Below are 13,747 nucleotides of genomic sequence, written 5' to 3' on the forward strand. Positions count from 1 at the left end.
GATCATACATGTACTACTTCATAGGAAGCACACAGTCTACTGAAACGATGACAAAGACAAAGACAACTACAGCTGTGATAAACAACTACTACTAGTTCTATGATTACTATAATGTGGATGACTACTATTACTATAATAATATTATCCACTCTGATTCATTTCTGACCGTGTTTTATAATAGTTAATAATTTTCACAAATACTATCTGTAGTCTGTGAAAAATGGCTTTAATAGTGTCTCTCTCTTGGTTTTTTGTTTGTTTCAAGGCAATAACACTTGCATTGTACTCAAAGGAGTTTACATTTGCTTCTAAACGTGTTTTGGGATGTCCATATAAGAAAGTATTTTGTATAGTGGAGCCATTTGAAGGTTGCAGCTGGGCCAAACAAACAAACAAACCACAGGATTTTGGTTAAGCCTTTTGGGAGTTATAAATTCCTGATGGCCATTTTAGATTTTATGTGAAGGAGCTGAGAGGGGTAGGCCGGTACAGTTTAAAACCTTTATTTTTAAGTACAACATATACTTGATTCCAGGGGATGGAGTTTGGGAGTGGTTGGGAACTGTGTCCCTAATAACATATTTTTTCCATTTCTAAAAATTATAGTTATAATAATCATTATGGTTGCCTTTTAAAAATGAAAGCCAACCCATTTGCCAGATGGGAGTGAAATTGAAGTTCTTTGTCATTAGTGCTACATTCCAAGCAGGGGAAGCTAGAAAATAGAAAGAAAATACTCTTATTTTTTAAAACATAGCTCTCCTGGGGCTTAAGCTCACCAACTTTGTAATGTTAACTGAGCAGTTTGTCATCTGTACTGCAAACTGGGTGGTGGTAATGTTTCTGGCTCCTTCCCCTAAGCACTTTGCCCTTATGCCTAGTGGCTTAGTCTAGCATTTTAAACTACAGGAACACAGAGAGAGGAAGGATTGGGGGAGGGACCTTTCAGAATCTGGAGAAGAAGAGGAAATTGACGTTTACACTGCCGTTGGCTAGACTTTTGAAGCCTTTCAAAAACAATGTTGCTCTCTATGCCCCACATTTTATAGAGAGAAGCCTAGTGCCAATTGGAAAATAGCATTTTGGCCGAGCCCGTGGTGCACTCGGGAGAGTGAGGCGCTGGGAGCGCGGCGACGCTCCCGCCGCGGGTTCGGATCCTATGTAGGACTGGCCGGTACACTCACTGGCTGAGTGCCAGTCACAAAAAAAACAGACAAAAAAAAAAAAGGAAAATAGCATTTTGGGTAGGTTTATGACCCGAGTGGCTTGGCAGCCCCCTCAGAGGCCGGGGTGTACTAGAAGGGCTGTGGGTGGGTTTAAAAGAGGGATTATTTATGTGTTCTCATCCTGGAAAACTATTGGGATCTTGTGATGTGTATATTTTGGTTTTCATCCATTGTTCCTGGCTTGTTCTAACCTTCCCTTGCCTTTCTATTTTGGAGCTGGCCATAAAGAAATCCTCTGACCTACTTTATCTGCATGTAGGTGGTAAGCCCCTCAGTGCAGGAGGGTTCCTACCCCATCTGCAGGAAGGAGTTCCTCACAGAAAGACCAAGAAGAACCTGAACAAACAGGCCTTGCTGGGTTTCTCTGCTCAGTCTATTAGCATTAGATCACATTTCTACATGGTCGTCCATGCTTCACTTATGCCTGCATAATGAAGCTTCCATAAAAACAAAAGAGCACTGGGGTTCGGAGAGCTTCCTGATAGCTGAACATGTGGAGGTTCCTGGAGGGTGACACGCTCATTCTGGGAGGGCATGGGAGCTCCCCGCCCCTTCTCCCAAACCTCGCCATATGTGTCTCTTTGTTGTATCCTTTGTAATATCCTTTCTAATAAACTGGTAAATGTAAGTAAGTGTTTCCCTGAGCTCTGTGAACCCTTCAGCAAATCAACTGAACCCAAGGAGTGGGTGGTGGAACCCTGATTTATAGCTGGTCAGTCAGAAGCACAGCTAAAATAACCTGGGGCTTGCATCTGGCATCTGAAATGGGGAGCAGTCTTGTGGGACAGAGCCCTTAATGTGTGGAATCTGACCCTGTCTCCAGATAGATAGTGTCAGAATTGAATTAGAGGACAATGTTTGTTTGCTTAGCATGTGGGGAACCCCTCCCCACCCCCCACATCTGGTGTTTGTGAGAGTATAGTGGGAGAATATTCACGGTTTTTTTTTTCCCCCAGAACTATGGGCATCAGTATCATAATAATTGCTCCCATTTATTGAGGTAGTTTTGCACAGTGGAGAAGAAGCCCAACTTGCTTCTGGCATTAGACATTTGGATTAAGTCTTGGTTCTGACTTGCACTAGCTACATGACCTTGGGCAAATTATTGAACCTTTGAGTGCCACAGTTTTACCATTTTTAAAACAGGGATATGTTGGCACCTACTTCACACAGTGTGATGGTTGTAATTTATTCTTCAAGGTGATACATATAAAATGTTACATACATAGAAAATATGTGGCACATGGTTAACTGCTTAGAAAGTGTTAGGTATTATTAGTATATGCATATACCTTACCTAGCATATGTCTAATGTTTTCTGTAACCCTGCAGTGTAAACCATTATCCCTCTTTTACAGAAGAGAAAATTAAGGCTCATAAAGGTTAATCGCTTTGTTTTGAATGTGAAGGCATGCGAAAATGGTCCGTCTTGTGCTGTCCTCTTCATCCTGATGTTTGTATTCTGCTGTTGCCCACCAACACCAAGCTTGTGAGATAGAGCAGGAGGGGACTGAGATTTGTTTTTTCTCAAAATTATGTGCTAGGATGCTTACACAATTCAAGAGATACACACATCATTCTCCAACTTATGAAATACAGTTGACCCTCTGTATTTCTGGATTCCACATCCTTGGATTCACCGATCATGGATAGAAAATATTTGAAAAAATAAAAATAAAAAATAACAGTAAAACAATAAAATAATGCAAAGAAACAATACAGTATAACAGCTATTTCCATGGCATTTACACTGTATTAGGTATTATAAGTAACCTAGAAGTAATTTAAAGGATATGGGAAAATGTGGGTAGATTATATGCAAATACTACACCATTTTGTATAAGAGAGTTGAGCATCCTCAGATTTTGGTATTCGTAGAGAGTCCTGGAACCTTCGAATACCAAGGGACAACTGCATAAAGGCCCCTTTCAAAAGAAAACATCCTCATGTACTTCCAGTTTGATGTAATTAAGTTTGTCATTATGATACTTAAATATATTCAAGCTTGGAGTAAATGTCTTCATTTATAGCACTTATACAGTTATAAGATAAAACAAATTTACAAATTAAGTGCCAACAAAACTATAACAAATAAAATTTGAGTAATTACAGTAATTTATGTGACAGTGTTATTTTGCTGAAAGTAAACTGTTAATTTTCAGTTCATCCATAGTCAGGACGGATTTTATGTTTAATCTGTGTCTGCCTTTTTATTTTCTGATATTAGTATATTTGAATATCTGCAACTTCTTATGATTCAACCTAATAAAACAATGTCTTTTTAAATAAACATGTTATATAACTTGGTAGTAATAATTTCAAGGTGTTGACAATTCAGAATAATAGCACGTTAGGGATACCAGTTTTAATGGGTGTTTCTTGATTAACCTGGAAAGCTTTTATTTTATCCCTTTGGGAGTCAAGACATTGGCTCAGTATTTAAGTGTAGACCTTACTCTAGGCATATCCCTGAGGTTAGAGCCTGGAAGTCAGACTTCCTGGGCTCACAGCTATAATATGTTTTTATGTAAAAATTTATGTGAACTTTACATTTCTTTGTGATAAGCTAAAATTACTGGGTCAACAAGTATGAAGATATATAGTGTAGTTTTGCTTTGAATTATGTATAATTGCAACTTAACAGTGACAACGGAGAAAAGAGCCCAGTTTACCACATCCCATATCAGAAGTCAGCAAACTTCTGTAAAGGACCAGATGGTAAATACTTTAGGCTTTGCAGGCTCCATACTATCTCTGTTGCACCTACTCAGCTCTACCATTGTAGCACAAAAGCAGCCATAGACAATCTGTAAAACTTTATTTATGGACAATGAAATGTAAACTTCATATAATTTTCATGTGTCACAAGTATTATTATTTTTTAAATTTTTTGCCACAGTTTAAAACTGTAAAAAAACATCCATGCTTAGCTTCCAGGCTGTGCAAAATTAGACAGCTGGGCATTTGGCTTCTGGAATAGTTTGTCAAGGCCAGCCCTAGACAACATTTGATATAGTAAAAAGTTTTCTCTTTTTTTCTTTTTCTTTTCAGAGACAGTGAAGTGTGATGATTACAAGAGCAGCTCTGAGGTGAGATTCCTTGGCCTTGGAATGTGAACTTGTTGTGACTCAATTTTCTCATTTGGAAATGGAGTAAAATTTTTCTACCTCTAACAGTTTTGGGAGGATGAAATTAGAGACCGAACATATAACAGTTCAGGCAATGAGTGATACAAATAAATAGTCTGTAGTTTAGCTCTTGTTATTCTTTAATTACTACTGGGGTTGTACAGTTTTTCATGTACTTACTGGATATTTAAATTTTTTTATTTGTACTTTTATGACTTCTACATTCATGTCTATTATCTATTCTTTACATGTTGATATGCCAGAGCTATTTATATATTAAGGTTATCAACCCATTGTCAGATATTTTGCAATTCATTTTTGTCTCTTTATCTTTTGGTTTTGTGTGTGGTGGATTTTTTTAATAGATATATTATCAATTTTATGTATTTCAATTATTTAACATAATTATTTCAGTTATTTCAATTATTGAAAGTAAATTCAAGCATTTATATTCTCTTTTTATTTTTATAAAAATATTCTCTCTCCAAGATCAGATAATATTTACCTATGTTTTTACTCTAGTTGTTTTATAATTTCACATTTTATACTTAACTATTTAATTCTGGAATTTAATTTTATGTATGTCATGATATAAGTATGTAACTATATTTTTTCCATAGATTTTACAAATCGGTTTAACGTCATTAGATGAATAATCATTTCTTCCATGTTGATTTCAAATACCACTTTTATTAGACCAGATGATTTGGGTGAATGGAATATGGCATGAAAAATATTTTTTAAAACAAAGTTGTCAATATGACACTATTATCTCGTCTTCAGTCTTGGCAATTTGGTGTAATATGAGTCATTTTGTGTGACTTTAAGAATTTTTGTCAAACTTTAGAACTTTAAAAAAAATTGTAAAAAACACAACAAAATTTACTATCTTAACCATTTTTAAGTGTACTGTTTAGTAGTGCTAAGTATATTCACATTGTTGTGCAACAGATCGCCATACTTTTTTAATGATATTACCATTCTGGGTAACAATATGTAATTCACATTGTTGTATAGCGGCATTTATAGCTCTCAGCAAAATTTTGTTGTTTTTCCTCTTTGTAACATTTCTTGTTAGGGTTGTTCCTACAAAGTTCGAGGTGTGTGTTTGTTTTTTTAAATTTTGTGATGGATGCTTCTTCCCTCCTGCTCCATTGTATTTTCTAATTTGTTATTGTGGGTTTTCAGAAAAATTTGTTTTGCATTTTTTTGAAGGGGGGATGAATATTTTTATTGTAGGGCAGTTTTCTGTATATGGAACTTCATCTTACTTGAGATGGATCTTTTTTCAAATAATCTTGTAGCAATAAAAAATAGTGATATAAAAATGGAAAATGTGAAGCAACATGTGAATTGACACGTAATCTAGAGAAGAGAGTTTTCTATGAATTGAATACTGTTCAAGTCACTTTCTCGTTGAGATCTACCTTGATTACCCTATTTAAAACTGCAAACCTTAACTTCTAAGTCTTGATCACTTTGTCCTGCTCCCCTTTTTTTCCCCATAGAACTTGTTATTATCTAACATATAGATTGCTTCTTCCACTTTTATTGTCTGTCCCCACTAGAATTGAAGCTTACTTGTTTTGAGGTTTTTACAACAGCCTCCTGGAACCTAGCAGGTGCTGTATAAATATTAAATGAGTTAAATGAGTAAAACTTTAGACAGAGAAAAATCAAGTATTTAAGTGGGGATTTCTGAAAAAAATTGACCTAATTGTCTGAAAGGCAGATTCTACTAGAGAATTTTAAAATTAGCCCAAATGAGGCCTTTTCTTCCCAGAAGGAATGTAAATTTAACTTTATGAAAATAGCCATTTAGCTAAGAGGTTAGTGATTTATATTGGACTGTGTGAGGAGCAGGGAATGTCTCCATTCATTCCCCGGGCCTAGGCCTGTTTTATTTTACCCTGGAAATAGAAAGTATATTGGCCTAAGCCCTTTTTGGTTTTCCCTACAAAGTAGAATTCATTGAAGTTCTTGTTCTCCATTTTTATAGACAAAAAAGAGAAAGAGAGAGTGAGAGAGAAGTTGTTTTGCTAGATTCGAGATTAATACGGGATAGTTCTGTTTATTTTTCTCCTGTGATGCTGTAAATGAAAGGTCATCTGCTAAATTTCTGTCTGCCTTTGAGAGACCTACAGTCATTTCTTCTTCAGGCAGAACTGTGTTACTTGGGACTTAACACTAGAATGACACTGAGCCATCTTGGGGTCCGCAGGCTGGTCAGCATTTCTTAGACTCCCACTAGACAGAAAAAGTTCACAGAACTTTAAAAAGGAGACTTGGGAGAATCACCTTTCATCTTGTACCTCTCCACGTCTTTTTTCCAAGATTTGATTTGTGTTCCCGTTTAATACTTGCATATTGCTCTTCTGCAGTCTCCTTGATTTTGCCCTGTATTTATTTATATGTTTACGTTTGTTCTGTCTCCTCTTTTAGTAACATTGTCAAAGGCAGACAGTTTGTCTTCTACTTTCTAATTCCCTAGAGCATTCTGTACAGTATTATAAATAAGGAGCACTCAATTAATGTTTGCCTAATAAGTAAACAAGAGGGAAAATTAAGGTTTCAGGAAGGAGATTGTAATATTACCAAAAATCATATTAAGGAGCCTGAGTAATCAAAACAGGCATTTGGTCTCCCTGGCATTTAGAGTGAAATGAAAACTGGACCCATGTGAATGGATAAAATGAGTTGTGGGACTGCTCGAGTAGATTATTATTGTTTTCCTTCCAAAGCCTGGTCTGTGGCATTTTATTTCAGAGGAAACTTTAGACCAGTGGTGATTTAATCTTACCAAATTAGAAACCTCTGAAATGAGTCACTCTCATTTTCATTCACTTTATTTTTGCATGGAAGTTGCATAGACCAACAGCCAAAAGAATAAAGCTTAGTTTTCTGGTGGGTTGATGATGACAGTTTTCTCAGTTTGTTCTTCTCATGGTTCCCATGGTAATACTCTGTATGTAGATGCTGTATAGGTCGAGTTTATCTTGTGAATTTGGAAGGAATACTTCTTGTGAATTTGAATCAGGCATTCTCTAATACTCAGAAATCTGTTGATAGCATGGATATAAGATCAGAATAGAAGAGAATGACCCATTGTGGAAAACTCTGGATTTGCCATCAGAACACCTGATGGGCTTCTCTCTGGTTCTCCAACTTGACTTCCTTAAAGAGAAAAGGTTGAGTCAGGTAAGCTGTAAAGCAAAGATTCTCAACCCTCCTGGATCCAATGCTTCATTTTTTATAGGATCCAGTGCCTCCTTTTTTATATAGCATATGGTTTGTAGTGCCCTTTTTACTACCATGAAATAAAATTCGTATATAATGTAACCTGCCTACATGCATAATTTAAAATATGCATATAATCTGTAACTGTAATATAAAAGAGCAATATAAGTAATTTATAATAAAAATAATACGTATTACAATATGTTAATGCTTAGATATGATTACACTGGAAGACATAATGAACTATTCAAAAATTTGTGCCTGTATGTAGAATGACAGTGTGTATGGCAGCTACAAATACCGATTGATGTGTCTTTGTTATATTGACCACTCAAATACCACAAATGACATTGTTGTTGGTGATGTGATTTTTCCAAAATGATTTGCAACTCTTGGAAAAGTTCTAAATCAAACAAAACACTGCCTTCTCTTGATTTATGCAGTGGTTTCATTTCTAAATATAAGAAACCATGTAAAAAAATTCTGTTTCTGTAAAATGGAATTGGGTTCTAGGCTCAGATAATCCTAAAGGGGTTTATCACCTATGTGATTTGTGGGACATTTGAAAGTTCGGTAGGATATGGTACAGTACTTCATTAAGAAAGATTGTCTTGCTCATTGCATGATGTATCTCTGGACTGAACCCCTGCCCACTAACGCCAGCAGCCCTCTTCTCACACCCACCCTGACAACCAGATCTCTAAATCCCCCACTTGGGGGCAATACTACCCCCCATGAAAAACCATTACTCTAGGGCAGGGGTTTCTCGACCTCAGCCCTTTCAGCATTTTGGGTCAGGTAATGCTGTGTTGTGGGGGCAGTCCTGTGCATTGGAGGATGTTTAGCAGCATCCCTTGCTTCTGCCCTCTGGATGCCAGGGCACTACCCAGGTTGTGATAACCAAAAATGACTCCAGATATTGCCAAGTATCTCCCAGAACGGGGGTAGGTAAAATTGCCCCAGGTTAAAAGGCACTACTCTGAGATCTCTACCAGCTCCAAAGTTGTCATTAGAATGATATAATAGTCATTAATATGGATAAAAACATTGCATACCACACTCATAGGTATTGTTAATTTTTCTGCCAGGCTTAGCTAGTAATGGAAGTTTTTAATAATAATTCCTTATTTTTGTTTTTCTGGTCATTTGACACTGAGATTATTATATTGCCGGTTTGGGAGGGGTGGAAATATGTACAGTATAGGATGATAAATTCGGTACTATGAGAGCATAGAGAACTAGAATTTCAAGAAATTCTGCCCCAAGGAGGCCCTATGGTAAGTTAAGAATTCACTGAATTCCTTTCTGACAAGTTTGATGTTAATGTCAGAGGTTACAAAATCTGAATTTTAGTTCAGAAAAAAATATTAGAAATTCAATGGGTACCTTCTCATTTCACAGATGATAAAAAAACTAAATGCTGACATACAGTTACAGCTTAGCTCTAAACCAGGACTTTAGCTCATGTCTTGTGTGTCCCCTGTGCTGCTCTTTGTACCACATTACAATGCTTCATAGGCAAGCTATATTTGCAAATATTTTTAGCTTTCTGCAAGCTCTTTGTCTTGATAGGAAGTAAAAGACAAAATAACATTTTTTTCTTTAAAACCTTGTTTTTTATTATGCATGCCAGGAAAAATAAGTGAGAAGGTTAGCTATTATGTATAGGGACTTGCATTCATAGATTAAGCCCAGAAATGTTTTCAGTAGTAATGGAATAATAACACTTACGTGGTGCTTCTTGTGGACTAGGCATTGTTCTATGAACTATACCTTTATAATGCTTACAAGAACCCTACATAATAGATACTGTTGTTGTCATCCCCTTCGTGTAGATGAAGTACCAAAGCTTAAGAAACTTGCTTAAAGTCATAGGATGAGTAGCTGATCTGGGATCTGAAGCCAGGCGGTCTGCTGCCCACATCCATGCTCTTGTCCACTAGCTACTCCAGTTTACTTGCTTCAAAGCTTAAGCATTCAACTGAGGAAGGATAGATTGTTATTATATCCTGTTTATGAAATTGATAATCTTAGCAGCTCAACATTTGGAAAATTTCAAACTTGAACACTTTCAGAACACATTCTATTTTTCTCAGAGATTAAATCATGCTTCACTCTTTTCCAACATTTACACTAAAGGTGAACTTGCTCTTTATACGATATAAGAGCTTCTTTTATCTTTTCTGTATCTGAAGCACAGTAAACCGAACTCTGGTATGAGGTTCATAGCATGAAGGAATCAGGATCTGAAATGAAAGGATTTTATAAAGTCATCTTCCTTATTTGTTTCACCCTTTGTTTTTCCCTGAGAGGAAGGAGAGAGGATTTTGAAATCCTTTATTGCAAAATGAGTTTGAAGTAGACACAAATAATATATATGATTGACAGCTGTAGAAAAGAAAGAAAAAAATCCAGCCCTCATTTCAGAAAGATACTTGAAAACACCTGTATTTATTGAGAAGTGAGAAGTGAATGCAAACCTTTCAAATATAATATTTAAAAATGAATATAGCATCAAAGGGTTCAGAAATATTTCCAAAGTCAACATTAGGTTCCTAAATTTCAAGTAGTCGAAAAGTCAGAATCAATTAAGTTGTGTATTCCCAGTGTGACTGCTCCCTCCTTCTGTGTGTGTGTGTGTGTGTCTCATTTTATTACTGTGATACTGGTACAGGCAACATGTTGGCTTCTTTTTTTTCCAATGAGTTTTTTTTTTTTTTTTCATAGAAATGTGTTCTCATGAAAAATTTTTCTAAGTCTTCTCTCCTTTGCATATGTGCTCCATATTATCGGTTGTATCTGAGACACTAATGGGCCTTCATTCCCAAGTTTTTATTTCCTAGCTCGCTGCACCACTTTTGCACCTTTGAGAAGATGGAAACTTGGCTGGCAAGTCTCATGTCAGGGTGTGTTTCTATGTGTGGGGGGTGCAAGGGTAGGAGGGGAAAAGCTCAAATAAAAAGTAAGAAAGTTTTTCATACAGTGTGATCTCAGCTGGTGTGTTATATATTACTCAATTCTTCCATTTTCCTAATAAAATGAATGTTTACATTTGTTGTCATGATCAGGATCAGCTATGTAATCTGTGGGGCCCAGTTCAAAATGAAAGTAGGGGTAGGGTTGCCAGATTTAGCTTATAAAAGGATGATTCTAAACATATACTCTAAATATAGAATGCCCAGTCAAATTTGAATTTTGTATGAACAAATAATTTTACTATGGTTATGTCCCAAGTATCATGGGACAAATATTATTCAGTGTTCTATCACCAAAAATTATTTTAAATGACCGTTGCTTAGATCCACCTTCAATTTCAGTAAACACAAAGATTAAAAACCCATCTGAGCTGCAAAAGAATGTGCTGTCTAGTCAATTGAGTCATTCCTTCCTTCATACCAACACCAGTGTTTAGAATCACACCTTTATTAGGGCCCCGTGAAGTTTTCCCATCATTAGACAAGCTCCGTAGTAAAACTAAGCCTGGAAACCAGGGTAGGAAGGAAGAATTTGCAGATTCCAGACTAGTTCTTATATAATTCAGTTTTACAGAAAAAACATAAATGAAGACTGAGGATCTAGACATTGATTCTCTTAAAACAACCTCTGTGCCGGTTTGCTCCCTGGAAAATCTTTTGGTACTCCCTGGCAGGAGCACAAAGCCACTGCACTGGGACACCAAGAGGGAGATGAATAGAGCAGTGTCTGTCATCAAGGGCTGTGCCAGCTGGAGGGCGACAACCTCATAAAAACCAAATTGCGGGAACACTTGGATGCTTTCCCTTTGCTCTTGGATTGAGTTCAAAATTCTGCATGATTTACCCCCGCCTTCTCACCACCATTATATGGTACCCCTCTTTTCTCCGGTGACCCCAAGCTCCAGCCTTACCAGCCTTTCTGTCCCTCTCATGCCTAAGCTGCTTTTGCCTGAGGGTTGTTGGTCAAGCTGGTTGGTTGGTCCCAAATGCACTTGTCCCTATTTCCCCTCGCCTACCTGCAAACCTCAGGTTTCAGGTTTTCTTGTCACACCCTCACCTTGGACAGATATAGGTATTGCTGTTATAAACTCTGACAGTACCCTTTCCCTCCTTGTACAGTACTTATTACAAAAGTAACTAATTAACTCTTGGTATTAATTAGCTTACTCTCTGATTACTGTTGTGCTCTTAGCTTTCTGACTGCAGGTACCATGTCTGTCTTATTTAACCATGCATTCCCAGCACAGAATATAGCCTCTTTCACACAGAAGGTGAATCATGGATATTTGTTGAATGAATTAAAGCTGCACATGTTTATTTAAACATGACTTTGTGTCAGCCATTGGGTTGGCATCTACCATATATTATCTCATTTAATTCTCACAAAATCATTTGGGACTACATGCATCTCTTTTAGAGATAAGCAAACAGTATTGTTGTTATTATTTATTGATGAAACACGATTCATTTATGTGGAACAAGTGCATGAACACTGATGAAGAGACTTGAATGCCATGCTGCGGAATTTGGAATTTCTTTCTAAACACCAGTGGTTGTCAATACTGCTAGAAATCAGAATCACCTGGAGGATTAAAAAAATAATTCATGTATGCATATAATTAATTGGTTTAAGGCTCAGCAGGGCATCTTATAAAACTTTCCTAAGTTTTTTTTTTTTTTTTTTTGTCCTTTTTTGTGACCGTGCTCAGCCAGTGAGCAAACCGGCCATCCCTATATAGGATCCGAACCCGCGGCGGGAGCGCTGCTGCGCTCCCAGCGCTGCACTCTCCCGAGTGAGCCACGGAGTCAGCCCCTAAGTATTTTTTAATGCATAGCACTGGTTGCTAGTCCAGCAGCATTAAAAGTACCTAAAAACTTGTAAGAAATGCAGATTTGGGGGCCCTATCCCAATCTTACTGAATAAGAAAAGGGGGGGCGGTCCCCAGCAATCTGTGTTTGTTTTAACAAACACTTCAGGTGAATCTAATACCATTTAAAGTTTGAGACCCTCTGCTATAAACAATTGGAAAGTGCAATACAGGTATCCCTTTGGCATGATGATTTCCATTCGTCATGGAGTGGAATAGCTGGGTCATAAGGTAGATCCATCTTTAATTGTTTGAGGAACCTCCATACCATTTTCCATAAAGGCTGCACCATATTGCAGTCCCACCAACAGTGTATGAGAGTTCCTTTTTCTCCGCAGCCTCTCCAGCACTGAGTGGATAAGGAAACTGTGGTGTATATATGCAATGGAATGCTACTCTGCTATAAAAAAGAATGAAATACTACCATTTGCAACAACATGGATGAACTTAGAGAAAATTATATTAAGTGAAACAAGTCAGGCACAGAAAGAGAAATACCACATGTTCTCACTTATTTGTGGGAGCTAAAAATAAATAAATAAACACAAACAAAGGGGTGGGGGGAAGAAGACACAACAATCACAACAATTCTTTGAATTTGTTAAGACAAGTGAACAGATATGATGTAGTGGAGGGGGGAGGGGGAGGGGGGGAAGAGGAACGGGTAAAGGGGCTATGAAAATCAATTACAATATATATTAAGTTAAAATAATAATAAAAAAAACAATTGGAAACTGTTAAATAGCTTTTAAACTTTTGTGTTTTAGAAGATATGTAGTAGTAGATATGTAGAGGACTGATTAAATAGGGGACAAACCGGGGCATAAAGCCACCTGTTAGTAGCTGTTACCTTTACACAGATCAAGGCAGTAGGTGGAAGGAGCTGGGAACCAGAACACTGGCTATGGGAGTGGAGGAAGGTGGTGGATTCGGGAGATGTTTCAGAGACAGAATTGGTGGGATTGGGTGACTGGTTTGAGAAGGTTGAAGAAGAGAGGGAGGTCAAAGAAGATTTGAAGTTTCTGAGTTAAGTGATGTCATTAAACAAGGCAGAAAGTGTTAAGGGTGGGAGGAACGATAAAAGTATTGAATATGAGGTGCCTTTAAGAGTTCAGTAAGAGATGTTTTGCATTGTTGGATATTTGGTTCTGGAGCTTTGGAAACATGGAGATTGGATGTGGTGTTGAAAGTTCTCACCGTTTTATTCACATTTTAAAAAATCATTCATTCAAATAGTTATATGTACATGTACTAAATATGTTTAAACATGTCCTTTTAATTTCAAATTGAGCTAAAGATAGATAATTTTATGC

General features: G+C 37.0%; 1 protein-coding gene across 12 annotated transcripts in view; it reads left to right on the forward strand.

Moving 5' to 3' along the window:
- The window catches only part of PAM (peptidylglycine alpha-amidating monooxygenase), a 282,338-nt gene that overhangs the window by 13,490 nt on the left and 255,101 nt on the right, over positions 1-13,747 (forward strand). For 11 of the 12 annotated variants that reach the window (XM_063087956.1, XM_063087955.1, XM_063087961.1 and 8 more), the window contains exon 2: positions 4,278-4,338. The gene's annotated coding sequence lies outside the window, so the exon portion shown is untranslated. The remainder of the gene's footprint in view (positions 1-4,277; positions 4,339-13,747) is intronic. The other variant, XM_063087958.1, reaches the window with a different exon arrangement.

Source organism: Cynocephalus volans, chromosome 2 (assembly GCF_027409185.1).
Source record: "Cynocephalus volans isolate mCynVol1 chromosome 2, mCynVol1.pri, whole genome shotgun sequence".
Lineage (NCBI taxonomy): Eukaryota > Metazoa > Chordata > Mammalia > Dermoptera > Cynocephalidae > Cynocephalus > Cynocephalus volans.